Source organism: Otolemur garnettii, unplaced genomic scaffold (assembly GCF_000181295.1).
Source record: "Otolemur garnettii isolate 467f Iridium unplaced genomic scaffold, OtoGar3 scaffold00017, whole genome shotgun sequence".
NCBI classification, from domain to species: Eukaryota; Metazoa; Chordata; class Mammalia; order Primates; family Galagidae; genus Otolemur; species Otolemur garnettii.
The window spans coordinates 13,643,276-13,656,565 of record NW_003852412.1 but is presented as its reverse complement, the minus strand read 5'-3'; positions in this window follow the sequence as shown (position 1 = coordinate 13,656,565).

Below are 13,290 nucleotides of genomic sequence, written 5' to 3'. Positions count from 1 at the left end.
AATTCTGTTGTTCTCTCCAACCACAAGCTAAGTTCCTCAAGAGAACTTCCCTATAAGTTCCTTGGCCCCTGGCAGCATGCTGAGTACACACATAATAAGGTTTCAAAAAATATTTGAGATGCAGCATAACTTTTTTTTATTGTTGGGTGCACCATCACTTTTTAAAAATTGTTAGCAGTTCAACTTAGAACATTTTATTCAAGTCTCAAGTAATGTATAACATTATCAAAATGTAACAATATAAGGTGGATCCACATGCCTTTTTCTCTCTCATCTATTCTACCCAAGGTTTGTCTTACCAGTCATTTGCTGTAGGTTTTTCCAGACATGTTTAATGCAGAGACATACTAATTTGCAAGGTTTTTTTTTTCCTTACATATGTCAAAAGACAAAATTTTGATAATTTTAGTTAGAGATCTAAATAGCTTGTGTTTGTGATTCACAAATCAGCAGCCTCTGTTTTACAAAATAGAATGAGCAATGGCAGAACCCTGGGCTCTGCAAGGTGGAAACACACAAATAGGATAGAAATGGAGTTGATTAGTTAACATTAGGTTACTTTTCTTTCTTTCTTTCTTTTTTTTTTTTTAGAGACAGAGTATCACTTTATTGCCCTCGGTAGAGTGCTGTGGCATCACAGCCCACAGCAACCTCCAGCTCTCGGGCTTAGGCAATTCTCTTGCCTCAGCCTCCCGAGTAGCTGGGACCACAGGTGCCTGCCACAATGTCCAGCTATTTTTTGTTGTAGTTTGGCCAGGGCCGGGTTCAAACCCGCCACTCTCAGTATATGGGAGCAGCACCCTACTCACTGAGCCACAGGCACCGCCCAAGTTACTTTTTTATAATAGGGGTTAAAGCAAAGGAGATTTTCTTTTTTTTTTTTTTTTTTTTTTTGAGACAGAGCCTCAAGCTGTCCCCCTGGGTAGAGTGCCGTGGCATTACAGCTCACAGCAACCTCCAACTCCTGGGCTCAAGCGAGTCTCCTGCCTCCGCCTCCCAAGTAGCTGGGACCACAGGCGCCCGCCACAACGCCCGGCTATTTTTTGGTTGCAGCCGTCATTGTTGTTTGGCGGGTCCGGGCTGGGGATCTGAACCCGCCACCTTAGGTGTACGTGGCTGGCGCCTTAGCTGGTTGAGCCACAGGCGCCGAGCCAGGAGATTTTCTTAGTACACTGACTCAGGTAGGTTGGAATCTCCTGATTTCAGGACAAACTAGTCTGTTTGGGGATCTGTCTGCTTCCTTAAAGTTTTGGTTTGGTTACATGGCAATTAACTGAGAGATACAATTTTAATGTGCTTTGGTCTACTAGGGCCTAGTGCAGGACCTCAGTCCAAAATTTGGGCACTTACAATTATGTGTTTAACACATAAAAATGGAATTACACTATACATATTGTTCTGCAACTTGTGTTTTAAACTCAACAATAAATTTAGCTAGTGTGCCACATCACTGTGTGTATGAATATGTGAAATATGTTTAAATAGCTGTTCAGTGTCTCCTAATATAAATATGTCATGATTAATTTAGATTTATTTAAATAATCTCCTATGGTTGACTGTGTAGGTAGCCACCAAGTGTTTACTCTTATGAACAATGCTATAATGAATACCCCTCTACATATATTCTTGCATACTTCAGAAGTATTTATAGAGATCCAAATGTGTGATTACTATGGAAAGTTACCCAATGTTTTGAAAAGACAGAAAGACTCAAGCTCTGGTCTTATATCTGCCACATCTAATCTATGTAACTCTAACAAGGCACTTCACCTGCCTGAAATTATGTTATTTTATCTGCAACAGAAGGAAACATCTCAGCCTGCTTCGTAGAATTGTGAAAATCAAATAACAAAGCTAAAGCATCATGGTTAATTCAGATTAAGTTTCAGTTTAGTTTTAATAGGAGTATTTTCTTAGCTTCTTCTTATTCTGCTAAATCTTATTATATGACATGCAAATTTTTAGTGATTGGTTGGCGTGTTCCTGCTTTAAATATACAAAAGGGAACCAAGTACAAAAAATATTATTGAAATCCAATAAACCAACGTATTATGGGAAAACAGGTCTTTTTCTTTGGAAAAATTAATTTAGGATTGCAAATCTGATCATCCTTATAAAAATATGGAAGTGGCCCATAATAATCTCCAATAAAGAATTCAAAGAAAATGTCTGCTCTAGAATTCTATGAGGTCATAGACAGAAGAGTCTACAAGACCTTTCTATTCAAAGCAATTAGAAAATGCCTTTGACTGGTTGAAAATGTACTTGTGCCACAAATCTTGCTATCAGAAGACAGACTTGAATTCTGTCTTTATCGCTAATCGGTTTTGTGAGCAAGTGATAAGCTCACAGAGTTCTTAAAATAAAATGAAGATAATAAAAATACTTATAATATTTTGAGGATTTCACAAGGCACCTACATGTAGAGAAACCCAACAGAGACGCTTGCAAATTGTGACACTAAGTAGATGTAATCAAGATAAAGGATGAAGGCTCAGCGCCTGTAGCTCAGCAGCTAGGGCACCAGTCATATACACCCGAGCTGGCAGGTTCAAATCCAGCCCCTGCTAACTGCAAATAAAAAATAGCTGGGTGTTGTGGTGGGTGCCTGTAGTCCCAGCTACTTAGGAGGCTGAGGCAAAAGAATCTCTTAAGCCCAAGGGTTTGAGGTTGATGTGAGTTGTGATGCCACAGCACTCTACTGAGAGTGACATAGTGAGACTCTGTCCCCCCCCCAAAAAAGAAAGAAAAATAGAAACTATTGTTTTTTTTGTTTGTTTTTTTATTGAATGGTAACTATGTACATTAATGCACTTCTGGGGTACAGTGAGAAACTATTGTTAATGAACACAAAGGGCGGGAGTTCTCTCTGTTGCTCACTGCACGGAAAACCCATTACTGAGACAAGGAGGATTGTCAGGGAAAATGCACTGTTTCAAATCTATCTCCCCAACACACAGGGTCAGGGTTTTTTGGGGTTTTTTTGAGACAGCCTCAAGCTATCCCCCTGGGTAGAGTGCCATGGCATCACAGCTCACAGCAACCTCCAACTCCTGGGCTCAAGCGAGTCTCCTGCCTCAGCCTCCCGAGTAGCTGGGACCATAGGCATCCGCCACAACACCTGTTGGGCACATCTGTGGTGGAGTGTCGCTTATCTTCTCTGGACAAACAGGTGGCATAAGGCTCTGTAGTTCTCTTGTGGCTGCAAGGAGATTCTGCCATCTCTGAGAAAGGAACTCAAAAGCAAATGCATCAGGGAAACAGGAAGTTACAAATTTTTGATCAGCAAACCTTACTGGCCTGGGAATTTGAAACACACGAGAACTATTTTTAAAAGTGTGTTTTCTTTTTGTTTTTGTTTTGAGACAAAGTCTCAAGCTGTCACCCTGGGTAGAGTGCCTTGACATAATAGCTCACAGCAACCTCCAACTCTTGGGCTCATGCAATCCTCTTCTCTCCATTTTTCTACTTTTAGTATCAGGCCGGTATCAAACTTTTGGTCAGGCCGGTATCAAACTCCTGAGTTCAAGCAGTCTACCCACCTTGGCCTTCTAGAGTGCTATGATTATTGGCGTGAGCCACGGCACCCAGCCATAAAAAATGTTTTCTTGCTTATTGAGTCAATTACACTAACCTGTTCCTTTTAGTTCACATTATGTGGGTAAATCTTTAGTAAATAAAACTAGTTTACAGCCAGGCGTGATGACATCGTGGCTCACAAAAATAGCTGGGTGTTGTGACAGCACTTATAGTCCCGGCTACTTGGGAAGATGAAGCAAGAAGATTGTTTGAGCCCAAGCGTTTGAGGTTGCTGTGAGCTATGATGCCATGACACTCTACTGAGGGCAACAAAGTAAGACTTTGTCTCAAAAAATAAAATAAAATATAAAGATATTTTCAACAGAGGGCTCCTGGGAGACAAAAACATCAACAATCAGGTCACCAACCTGGAGATGTTGTTAATTATAAAATGCCATCAAATAAAGGACTCCTTCCAACCACTTTGGAAGGTATTACATCTGGCAGCCCCACCTGACTGGACATCTTCCTCACTAGAGGTCTTCAACACCGTATTCTTTACACCAGGACTAGAAAAACACAAAATATTTATTTGGTTACCTTCAGGAACAGGAATACTTTTCAGATTGTTTTATTAATAACTACCTTTAAGAAAAAAAAATAACTGCCTTTATATGTGTCATATTTGATTCCCAAATTGACTGTGTTTTGTATTTCTAGATGCCTAAAATCTACAACCAGACTAACCATGGGGCAGCGCCTGTGGCTCAGTGAGTAGGGTGCCGGCCCCATATACTGAGGGTGTGGAGTTCAAACCCGGCCCCAGCCAAACTGCAACAAAAAATAGCCAGGTGTTGTGGCGGGCGCCTGTGGTCCTAGCTACTCCAGAGGCTGAAGCAAGAGAATCACCTAAGCCCAAGAGCTGGAGGTTGCTGTGAGCTGTGACATTATGGCGCTCTACCAAGGGTGACAAACTGAAACTCTGTCTCTAAAACAAAAACAAACAAACAAACAAACAAATTCCCAAGAGCTGAGTCACCATGGAGAGGACCCTACAGGTGTATCCTTGTGGTCTCCTTGAGAAGACCTGTTCTCCTAGACCTCACCTTTCTCAGGTATCCTCTCTCATTAGCTAGACACTTGGACATGATCCAATGTGCCTGGACTCCATCGTAAATGAATGGCCTGATTAAGACCCCATTGCTCTGTCCCCTCATATTCCCAGTCAATTCAGGCTCTTAGTTCTTAATATGGTATGGTACTTCTTTCTTCTTTCCTTCTGGCATGGGGTAAGATGGATTATTACATCTAAAATGTTGATAATTGGGCCAGGTATGGTGGCTCACACTTGTAATCCTAGTACTTTGGGAAGCTGAGGTGTATGGATTGCTTGAGCTCAGGAGTTGAGCAAGAGCGAGACCCTGTCTCTAAAAGTAGCTGGGATCACTAGCCTGAGTCTCATTGTGGCAGGAGCCTGTAGTCCCTGCTACTTGGGAGGCTGAAACAAGAGAATCATTTGAGCCTAAGAGTTTGAGGTTGCTGTGAGCTATAACAGCACAGCACTCTACCCAGGGCAACAGTGTGAGACTTTGTCTCAAATAAATAAGTAAATAAATAAATAAATAAAATGTTGGGCCGGGTGCAGTGGCTCACACCTGTAATCCTAGCACTTTGGGAGGCTGAGGTGGGCAGATTGCTTGAGCTCAGAAATTCAAGACCAGCCTGTGCTAGAGTGAGACCCCCTCTCTAAAAATAGCCAGGTATTGTGGCAGGCACTCATAGTCCCAGCTACTTGGGAGGCTGAAGCAAAAGAAGTGCTTAAGCCCAAGAGTTAGAGGTTGCTGTGAGCTATGATACCAAAGCACTCTACCAGGGGTGACAAAGTGAGACTCTGTCTCAATAAATAAATAAATAATAAAATGTTGGCTTGGTGCCGTAGTACAGTGGTTATGGCACTGGCCACATACATGAGACTGTCGAGTTCAAACCTGGCCTGGGCCAGCTGAACAGCAATGACAACTGCAACAAAAAATAGCCAGGCATTGTGGTGGGTGCCTGTAGTCCCAGCTACTTGGGAAGCTGAGGCAAGAGAATCTCTTAAGCCCAAAAGTTTGAGGTTGCTGTGAGTTGTGATATCATGGCACTCTATCCAGAGTGACATAGTGAGACTCTGTCTCAAAAAATTAAATAAATAGGCTTGGTGACTGTGGCTCAAGTGGCTAAGGCTCCAACCACATACACCTAAGGTGGTGGGTTCGAATCCAGCCCAGGCCCGCCAAACAGCAATGAGAGCTGCAACAAAAAATAGCCAGGCATTGTGGCGGGCGCCTGTGGTCCCAACTACTTGGGAGGCTGAGGCAGGAGACTCGCTTGAGCCCAGGAGTTGGAAGTTACTGTGAGCTGTGATGCTGCGGCACTCTACCCAGGGGGACAGCTTGAGGCTCTGTCTCGAAAACAATAAAATAAAATAAATAAATAAAAATAAATAAAATGTTGACCATCAAGGCTTTCAGAAGAGAAAGATTTTGATCCAAAGAGGGAAATGAGAACTGAAAAACAGCTCATAGCAGTGCGTGGCAATCCTCAGGCCTCAGGTTGCCAAGAAGCTGGGATCACCAGCCTGAGTCTCCACACCCAGCCCCAAGGTATACAAGGTATGTATCAGGCCCAGAAAGACCGAGTGTGGGACCTGCCCCTGCACTTATGCCTGGGGGCAATAGTTTACTGGCATTGTGTTCCTGACTATCTGACATGCCCTTTATCTTCAGGGTCCTGAAATTTGTGGCACAAAGCCAATTAACGGCTTATATTATTTTAATGTAAACTTTTTTATCCTTGGGGAATCATTGAAGGTGCAAAGAACCAGGTCACACTGCTTGCATTATAACTGTGTCCTGCCCCCCAGAGGTGTGCCACAATTGTGACCCCGCTACCCCTCCCTCCTGTCCTCTCTCCGTCCCCCATTCCCCTACCCCCCATCATGGACTAGAATCAATTATCCTCATATCAGAATTGAGTACATTGGATTCTTTTTCTCCATTCTTGTGCTGCTAAATTGATAGGATCAAACCCAGCCCAAATAGGGTGGACCCACCTAAAAGAATCCCCCCCAGGATGTCCCACCTAAAAGAAGTAAATGGGTCAGCCCCCACCCTTACCACAGATGCCCAACCCAGGAAAAGGAATGTCCCAACCCCAACCTTCCTGACCTCTAAAACCCCCATTCGCCATTTCCCATGTGTGGATTTCTTCCTGGCCTGGTTGGAAATCTTATCTCACCTGCATACAGGTGGAATAAAGCCATTTTAATTGCACAAACCAGGCCTCCATTTTCATTTCCTCTGAAGCCTTAGAATAATCTTTCATCTTTGGCTACATAACCTTTCACTTACTAAGAAGAATGTGTTCCATTTCCATCCAAGTTTATACAAAAGATGTAAAGTCACCATCTTTTTTAGTGGCTGAATAGTATTCCTGGATTGGTGGGCATTTAGGTTGTTTCCACAATTGGGCAATTGTAAATTGCACTGCAATAAACAGTCTAGCACAAATGTCCTTATGATAAAATGATTTCTTTTCTTCTGGGTAGATGCCCAGTAATGGGATTGCAGGATCAAATGGGAGGTCTAGTTTGAGTTCTGTAAGGATTCTCCATACTTCTGAGAGACGATACCTGAGAAGGGTGAGGTCTAGGAGAACAAGTCTTCTCACGGAGATCACAAGGATACACTTGCCAGGTTCTCTCCATGGTGATTCAGCTCTTGGGAATTGGTAAACCTAACTTCCAGGAACTCCAAGTTCTGTGAAATCCTGTAGTTCTGTAGGAGCTGGAGTAGCATCTCCTGCTTGATTCAAATTGGCCAGTGAGAAGGGTACCTATGGGTTGGAACTTTCTGACTGTAGATAAAAAGTTGGGGAGCATGGCCATTTGAAATTCTTCTATGCCATAAGCTTCTGGCTGTTAAATAAAGCTCTTCTCATAAACATGGTGTTTGGGTGCTCTTTCTCTCCGTTGGGCCTCGTATTTCTGCCACACTTCCTTCCAAAAAGGTTGTATTTATTTGCAGTCCCACCAGCAATGTAAAAGTGTTCCCTTCTCTCCACATCCCACCAGTATCTGCAGCTTTGAGACTGTGATATAGGCCATTCTCACTGGGGTTAGATGATATCTCAGGGTGGTTTTGATTTGCATTTCTCTGATAATTGGGGGTGATGAGCATTTTTTCATATGTTTTTTAGCCATTCATCTGTCTTCTTTAGAAAAAATTCTGGCTTGGCGCCTCTAGCTCAGTGGCTAGGGTGCCGGCCATATGCACCCAAACCGGCCAGGCCTGGAGTCTGCCAAACAACAAGGACAACTACAACAAAAAAATAGCCAGGCAGTGTGGAGGGCACCTGTAGTCCCAGCTACTTGGGAGGCTGAGGGAAAAGAATCGCTTAAGCCCAAGAGTTTGAGGTTGCTGTGAGCTATGACGCCATAGCACTCTACCATGGGCAACATAGTGAGACTCTCTCTCAAAAAAAAAGAAAGAAAGAAAGGATTCTATTCATCTCACTTTCCCATTGATGTAAGAAATTGTTGGTTCTTTTTTTGTTGCTTAATTTGAGTTCTCTATCGATTCTAGTTATCAAGCTTTGGTCCAATTTATAATGTGCAAATATCTTTTCCCATTCTGATGGTTGTCTATTTGCTTTGGTTGCTGTCTTCTTAGCTGTTCAGAAGCTATTCAGTTTAATTAAGTGTCATTTGTTTATTTTTATTGTTGTTGCAATTGCCACTGGAGTCTTCTTCATACAGTCTTTTCTCAGGGCCATACCATCAGGTGTTTTCCCCACACTTTCTTCAAGGATTTTTATTACTTCATGCCTTAGATTCAGATCTTTTATCCATCTTGAATCAATATTAGTGAGTAGAGAAAAGTGCAGGTTCAGTTTCAGTCTTTTACATGTGGTTACCCAGTTCTCCAAGCACTATTTATTTATTTATTTATTTATTTTTTGAGACAGAGTCTCAAGCTGTGGCCCTGGGTAGTACTATGGTGTCATAGCTCACAGCAACTTCCAACTCAGCCTCAAATGATCCTCTTGTGTCAGTTTTTCTATTTTTAGTAGAGATGTGGTCTCATTTTTGCTCAGGCTGGTCTCAAACTCATGAGCTCAAGCTATCCACCTGCCTCAGCCTCCCACAGTGCTACGAGGCTCCAGCACAATTTATTACATAGGGATTCTCTCCCCTGGGTATGTTCTTGTTTGGTTCATCAAAGATGAGGTGGCTGTAAGATATTTACATCTCCTGGTTTTCTATTCAGTTCCAGGTGTCTATGTCTCTATTTTTGTGCCAATACCATGCTGTTTTGATCACTATGGCCTTGTAGTATAGCCTAAAGTCTGGTAAGCTGATGCCCCTGACTTTGTTTTTATTACTAAGACTTGCCTTAGCTATATACTGTTTTTTCTGGTTCTATACAAAAACAAGAATTTTTTTTCCAAATCTTGAAAGTACGATGTTGGCATTTTAATGGGGATGGCATTGAATCTGTAGATTGCTTTGGGAAGTATAAACATTTTAACAATGTTGATTCTTCCAAGCCATGAGATGGTATGTTCTTCTATTTGTTAGTATTTTCTGCTATTTTTTTTTTAGACTTTTGTAATTTTCTTTCTTTCTTTCTTTCTCTTTTTTTTGAGACAGAGCCTCAAGCTGTTGCCCTGGATAGAGTGCCATGGCATCACAACCTCCAACTCCTGGGCTCAAGTGATTCTCCTGCCTCCACCTCCCAAGCAGCTGGGACTACAGGTACCTGCCACAACTCCTAGTTATTTTTTGGTTGCAGCCGTCATTGTTGTTTTGGTGGGTCTGGGCTGGATTCAAACCTTCCAGCTCAGGTGTATGTGGCTGGTGCCTTAGCCATTTGAGCCACAGGCACTGAGCCTCATAATTTTCTTTCTACAGGTCTTTCACCTCTTTTGTTAGGTATATTCCTAGGTATTTCATTTTCTTTGAAGCTACTGTGAAGGGAATTGTGTTTTTGATTAGCTTCTCATCTTGGCTGTTATTGGCATATACAAAAACTACTGATTTGTGAACGTTGATTTTTTAAATTTTTTTCATTTATTATTATTTGTTATTAAATCATAACTTGGTACATTGTGGATGCTGATTTTATATCCTGAGACATTACTGTATTTTTTGATCACTTCCAAGAGTCTTGGGGTTGAGTCTTTGGAGTTCTCTAAGTATAAGATCATATCATTGGCAAAAATTGAGAGTTGTCCTCTGTCCCCATTTGGATGCTCTTTATTACCTTCTTTTGCCTGATTGAATTGGCTAGAACTTCCACCACTATGTTGAATAGTAGTGGCAATAGAGTATAACCTTGTCTGGTTCTAGTTCTGGGTGGACAAGTTTTTGGTTTTACTCCATTCAGTATAATATTAGCTTTTCAGTTTTACTCCATTAGTATAATATTAGAATTTCTCATAGATGGCTTCAATCAGTTTAAGAAATGTGCCACCTATGCATATGTTCTTAAGAGTTCTAATTAGAAAAGGATGTTGAATTTTATTGAATGCTTTTTCTGTATTTATTGAGAAGTTCATATGGTCTTTGTTTTTGCTTCTGTTAATATGATGAATTATGTTTATGGACTCACATATGTTAAACCAGCCTTGCATCCTTGGGATGAAACCTACTTGATTGCGATGAATGACTTTTTTTTTTTTAAGAGACAGAGTCTCACTATGTGGCCCTCAGTATAGAGTGCTGTGGAGTCACAGCTCACAGTAACCTCCAACTCCTGGGCTTAGGCGATTCTCTTGCCTCAGTCTCCCGAGTAGCTGGGACTACAGGCGCCCACCACAACGCCCGGCTATTTTTTTTTCTTCCAGTTTGGCTAGGGCCGGGTTTGAACTCACCACCCTCAGTATATGGGGCCTGCACCCTACTCACTGAGCCACAGGCACTGCCCATGATGAATGATTTTTTAACGTGTAGCTGTAATCTATTGGCTAGGATTTCATTGAGAATTTTTGCATCTATATTTATTCATGAAGTTGCTCTGAAGTTCTCCTTTTTAGTTGGACCTTTTCCTGGTTTTGGTATCAGGATGATGTTTGCTTCATAGAATGTGTTGGGGAAGATTCCTCCCTTCTCAATTTTTTGGAATAATTTCTGTAATATGGGTATAAGCTCTTCTTTGAAGGTTTGATAGAATTCTGGTGTGAAGCCATCTGGAACAGAACATTTTTTGTTGGGAGATTTTTTATTGTTTCTTTGATCTCAGTGCTTGAAATTGGTCTGTTCAGGAGATCTATTTCTTTTTGAGTAAGTCTTGCAAGAGGGTGTGAGCCAAGTATTGATCCATTTCCTCCACATTGTCAAATTTCTAGGCGTAGGGTTTCTTGTTGCATTCAGAGATAATCTCTTGTATATCTATGGCATCTGTTGTTATTGCCCCTTCATTGTTTCTGACTGAGGTTACTAGAGATTTCACTTTTCTGTTTCTAGTTAGTCTGGCTGTTTTTTGTTTTTTGTTGTTTTTTATTTTTTGAGACAGAGTCTCACTTTGTCACCCTGTAAAGTGCTGTGGCATCACAGTGCACAGCAACCTCATACTCTTGGGCTTAAGTGATTCTCTTGCCTTGCCTCCCAAGTTGCTGGGACTATAGGCACCCACCACAATGCCCAGCTATTTTTTTGAGATGGTGTCTGGCTCTTGCTCAGACTGGTCTCAAATTCATGAGCTCAGGTAATCAACATGCCTCAGCCTCTCTAGTGCTGGGATTACAGGGGTGAGCCACTGCACCTGGCTGAAGGTTTATCTATTTTATTTATTTTTAAAAAACCAACTTTATATTCCATTAATTTTCCAAATGATTTTTTCATTTTCAATTCCATTCATCTCTGATTTAATTTAGGTTATTTCTTTTCTTCCATTGGGTTTAGGGTTAGATTGTTTTTCTTTTTCCAATTCCCTAAGATGGTTTGTGAGTATGTTGATGCGCTTATTTTCTGGTTTTGAATGTAGGCATCTGGTGCAATAAATTTTCCTCTTAGGATTGCTTTTGCTGTATCCCACAGGTTTTGGTAACTTGTGTCTTCATTGTTGTTATGTTTGAGGAATTTAATGATTTCCTCTTTTATCTCTTCCTGAACCCAAGTATCATTCAGCATAAGGTTGTTTAATTTCCATGCCTTTGTGTGGAGAGGAACGTTTTTATTGGAATTGAGTTCCACCTTTATAGTCTTGTGGTCTGAGAAGAAACAGGGTATAATTTCTAGTCAAGACCTCAAGAATAAGTCCCAGAATCAATGTTCTCCTAACCTTGTCTCATTTCTCACTGCCTCCAAGCTCGAGGATCAAGTCTCTGAAATGACCAAGAAGGCTTCTTACTAAAAGAAACACAATTGCCTTCTAACCCCTCACCAAAATCTCACTGTTGCACAAAAAAAGAATAAGACAGGAGCTCACTGCACCTGCATGGACTTTTTCATAAAATAATGCCTGCCTCTTGGGCTCATTCAAATTCCACAGAAAAGCATTTATAAGTTAATTTTTGTCTCCCTGGTCCATTTATTCTTTCTAATAATTGTTTGCTGCCCTTCAAAAAATTATCTGCACTCCCATCTCTTCCTTCCCCTATAAAAAAGGTTTTATAAGTTTCTGTACCCCATCGGGAGTTTAGGGAAATCACTCTGTCATTTTCCCTCTAGGCATGTCAATAAATTTTCTCCTATTAATCTGTCTTTTGCCAGTTAATTGTCAATGAACCTTCAGAGGGCAAAGAGGGAATTTTCCCTTGGCCCTACATGTACTGTCATGTGCCAGTCTTCCCCATAAACTATCTCTTCTCTTTTTCTCTTCCTTCTCCCCCTTGTTCTTCTGTTCCTCTTTCCCCCTTACTCTGACTCAATTTGATTATTTTCTGCTTTTTCATTTTTATCTCTACCTACTTTTTTTTGTTTTTGAGACAGAGTTTTACTCTGTCACCCTGAGTAGAGTGCATCATAGCTCACAGCAACCTCAAATTCTTGGGCTTGAGCAATCCTCTTGCCTCAGCCTCTAGAGTAGCTGGGCCTACAGGCACCCGCCAGACCGCCCAGCTATTTTTAGAGACTGGGTCTCACTCTTGCTCAGGCTGGTCTCAATCTCCTGAGCTCAAGCAATTCACCTGCCTCAGCCTCCCAGAATGGTAGGATTACAGGTGTGAGCCACTGAGCCTAGCCTCTATCTACTTTTTAACCTCATCGATAGTTTCAGGGTTGCTTTTTAAACCAAAAAGATTACATACCCCTTGTGTAAACTGAAGTGAAAGCAAACAAAAAGAAAAGCTGTTTTTCAGCTCAACATCTGTAGCTCAGCGGCTAGTGCATCAGCCACATACACTGGAGCTGGTGGGCTCAAATCCAGCCTGGGCCAACTACAACCAAAAAAATATCCGGGCATTGTGGAGGGTGCCTGTAGTCCCGGCTACTTGAGAGGCTGAGGCAAGAGAATTGTTTAAGCCCAAGAGTTTGAGGTTGCTGTGAGCTATGATGCCATGACACTCTTCTGAGGGCAACATAGTGAGACTCTTGTCTCAAAAGAAAAAGAAGGCTCGGTGCCTGTAGCTCAAGCAGCTAAGGCGCCAGCCACATACACCTGAGCTGGTGGGTTCAAATCCACCCTGGGCCGCCAAACAACAATGACGGCTGCAACCAAAAAATAGCCAGGCATTGTGGCAGGTGCCTGTAGTCCCAGCTACTTGGGAGGTGGAGGCAGGAGAATCGCT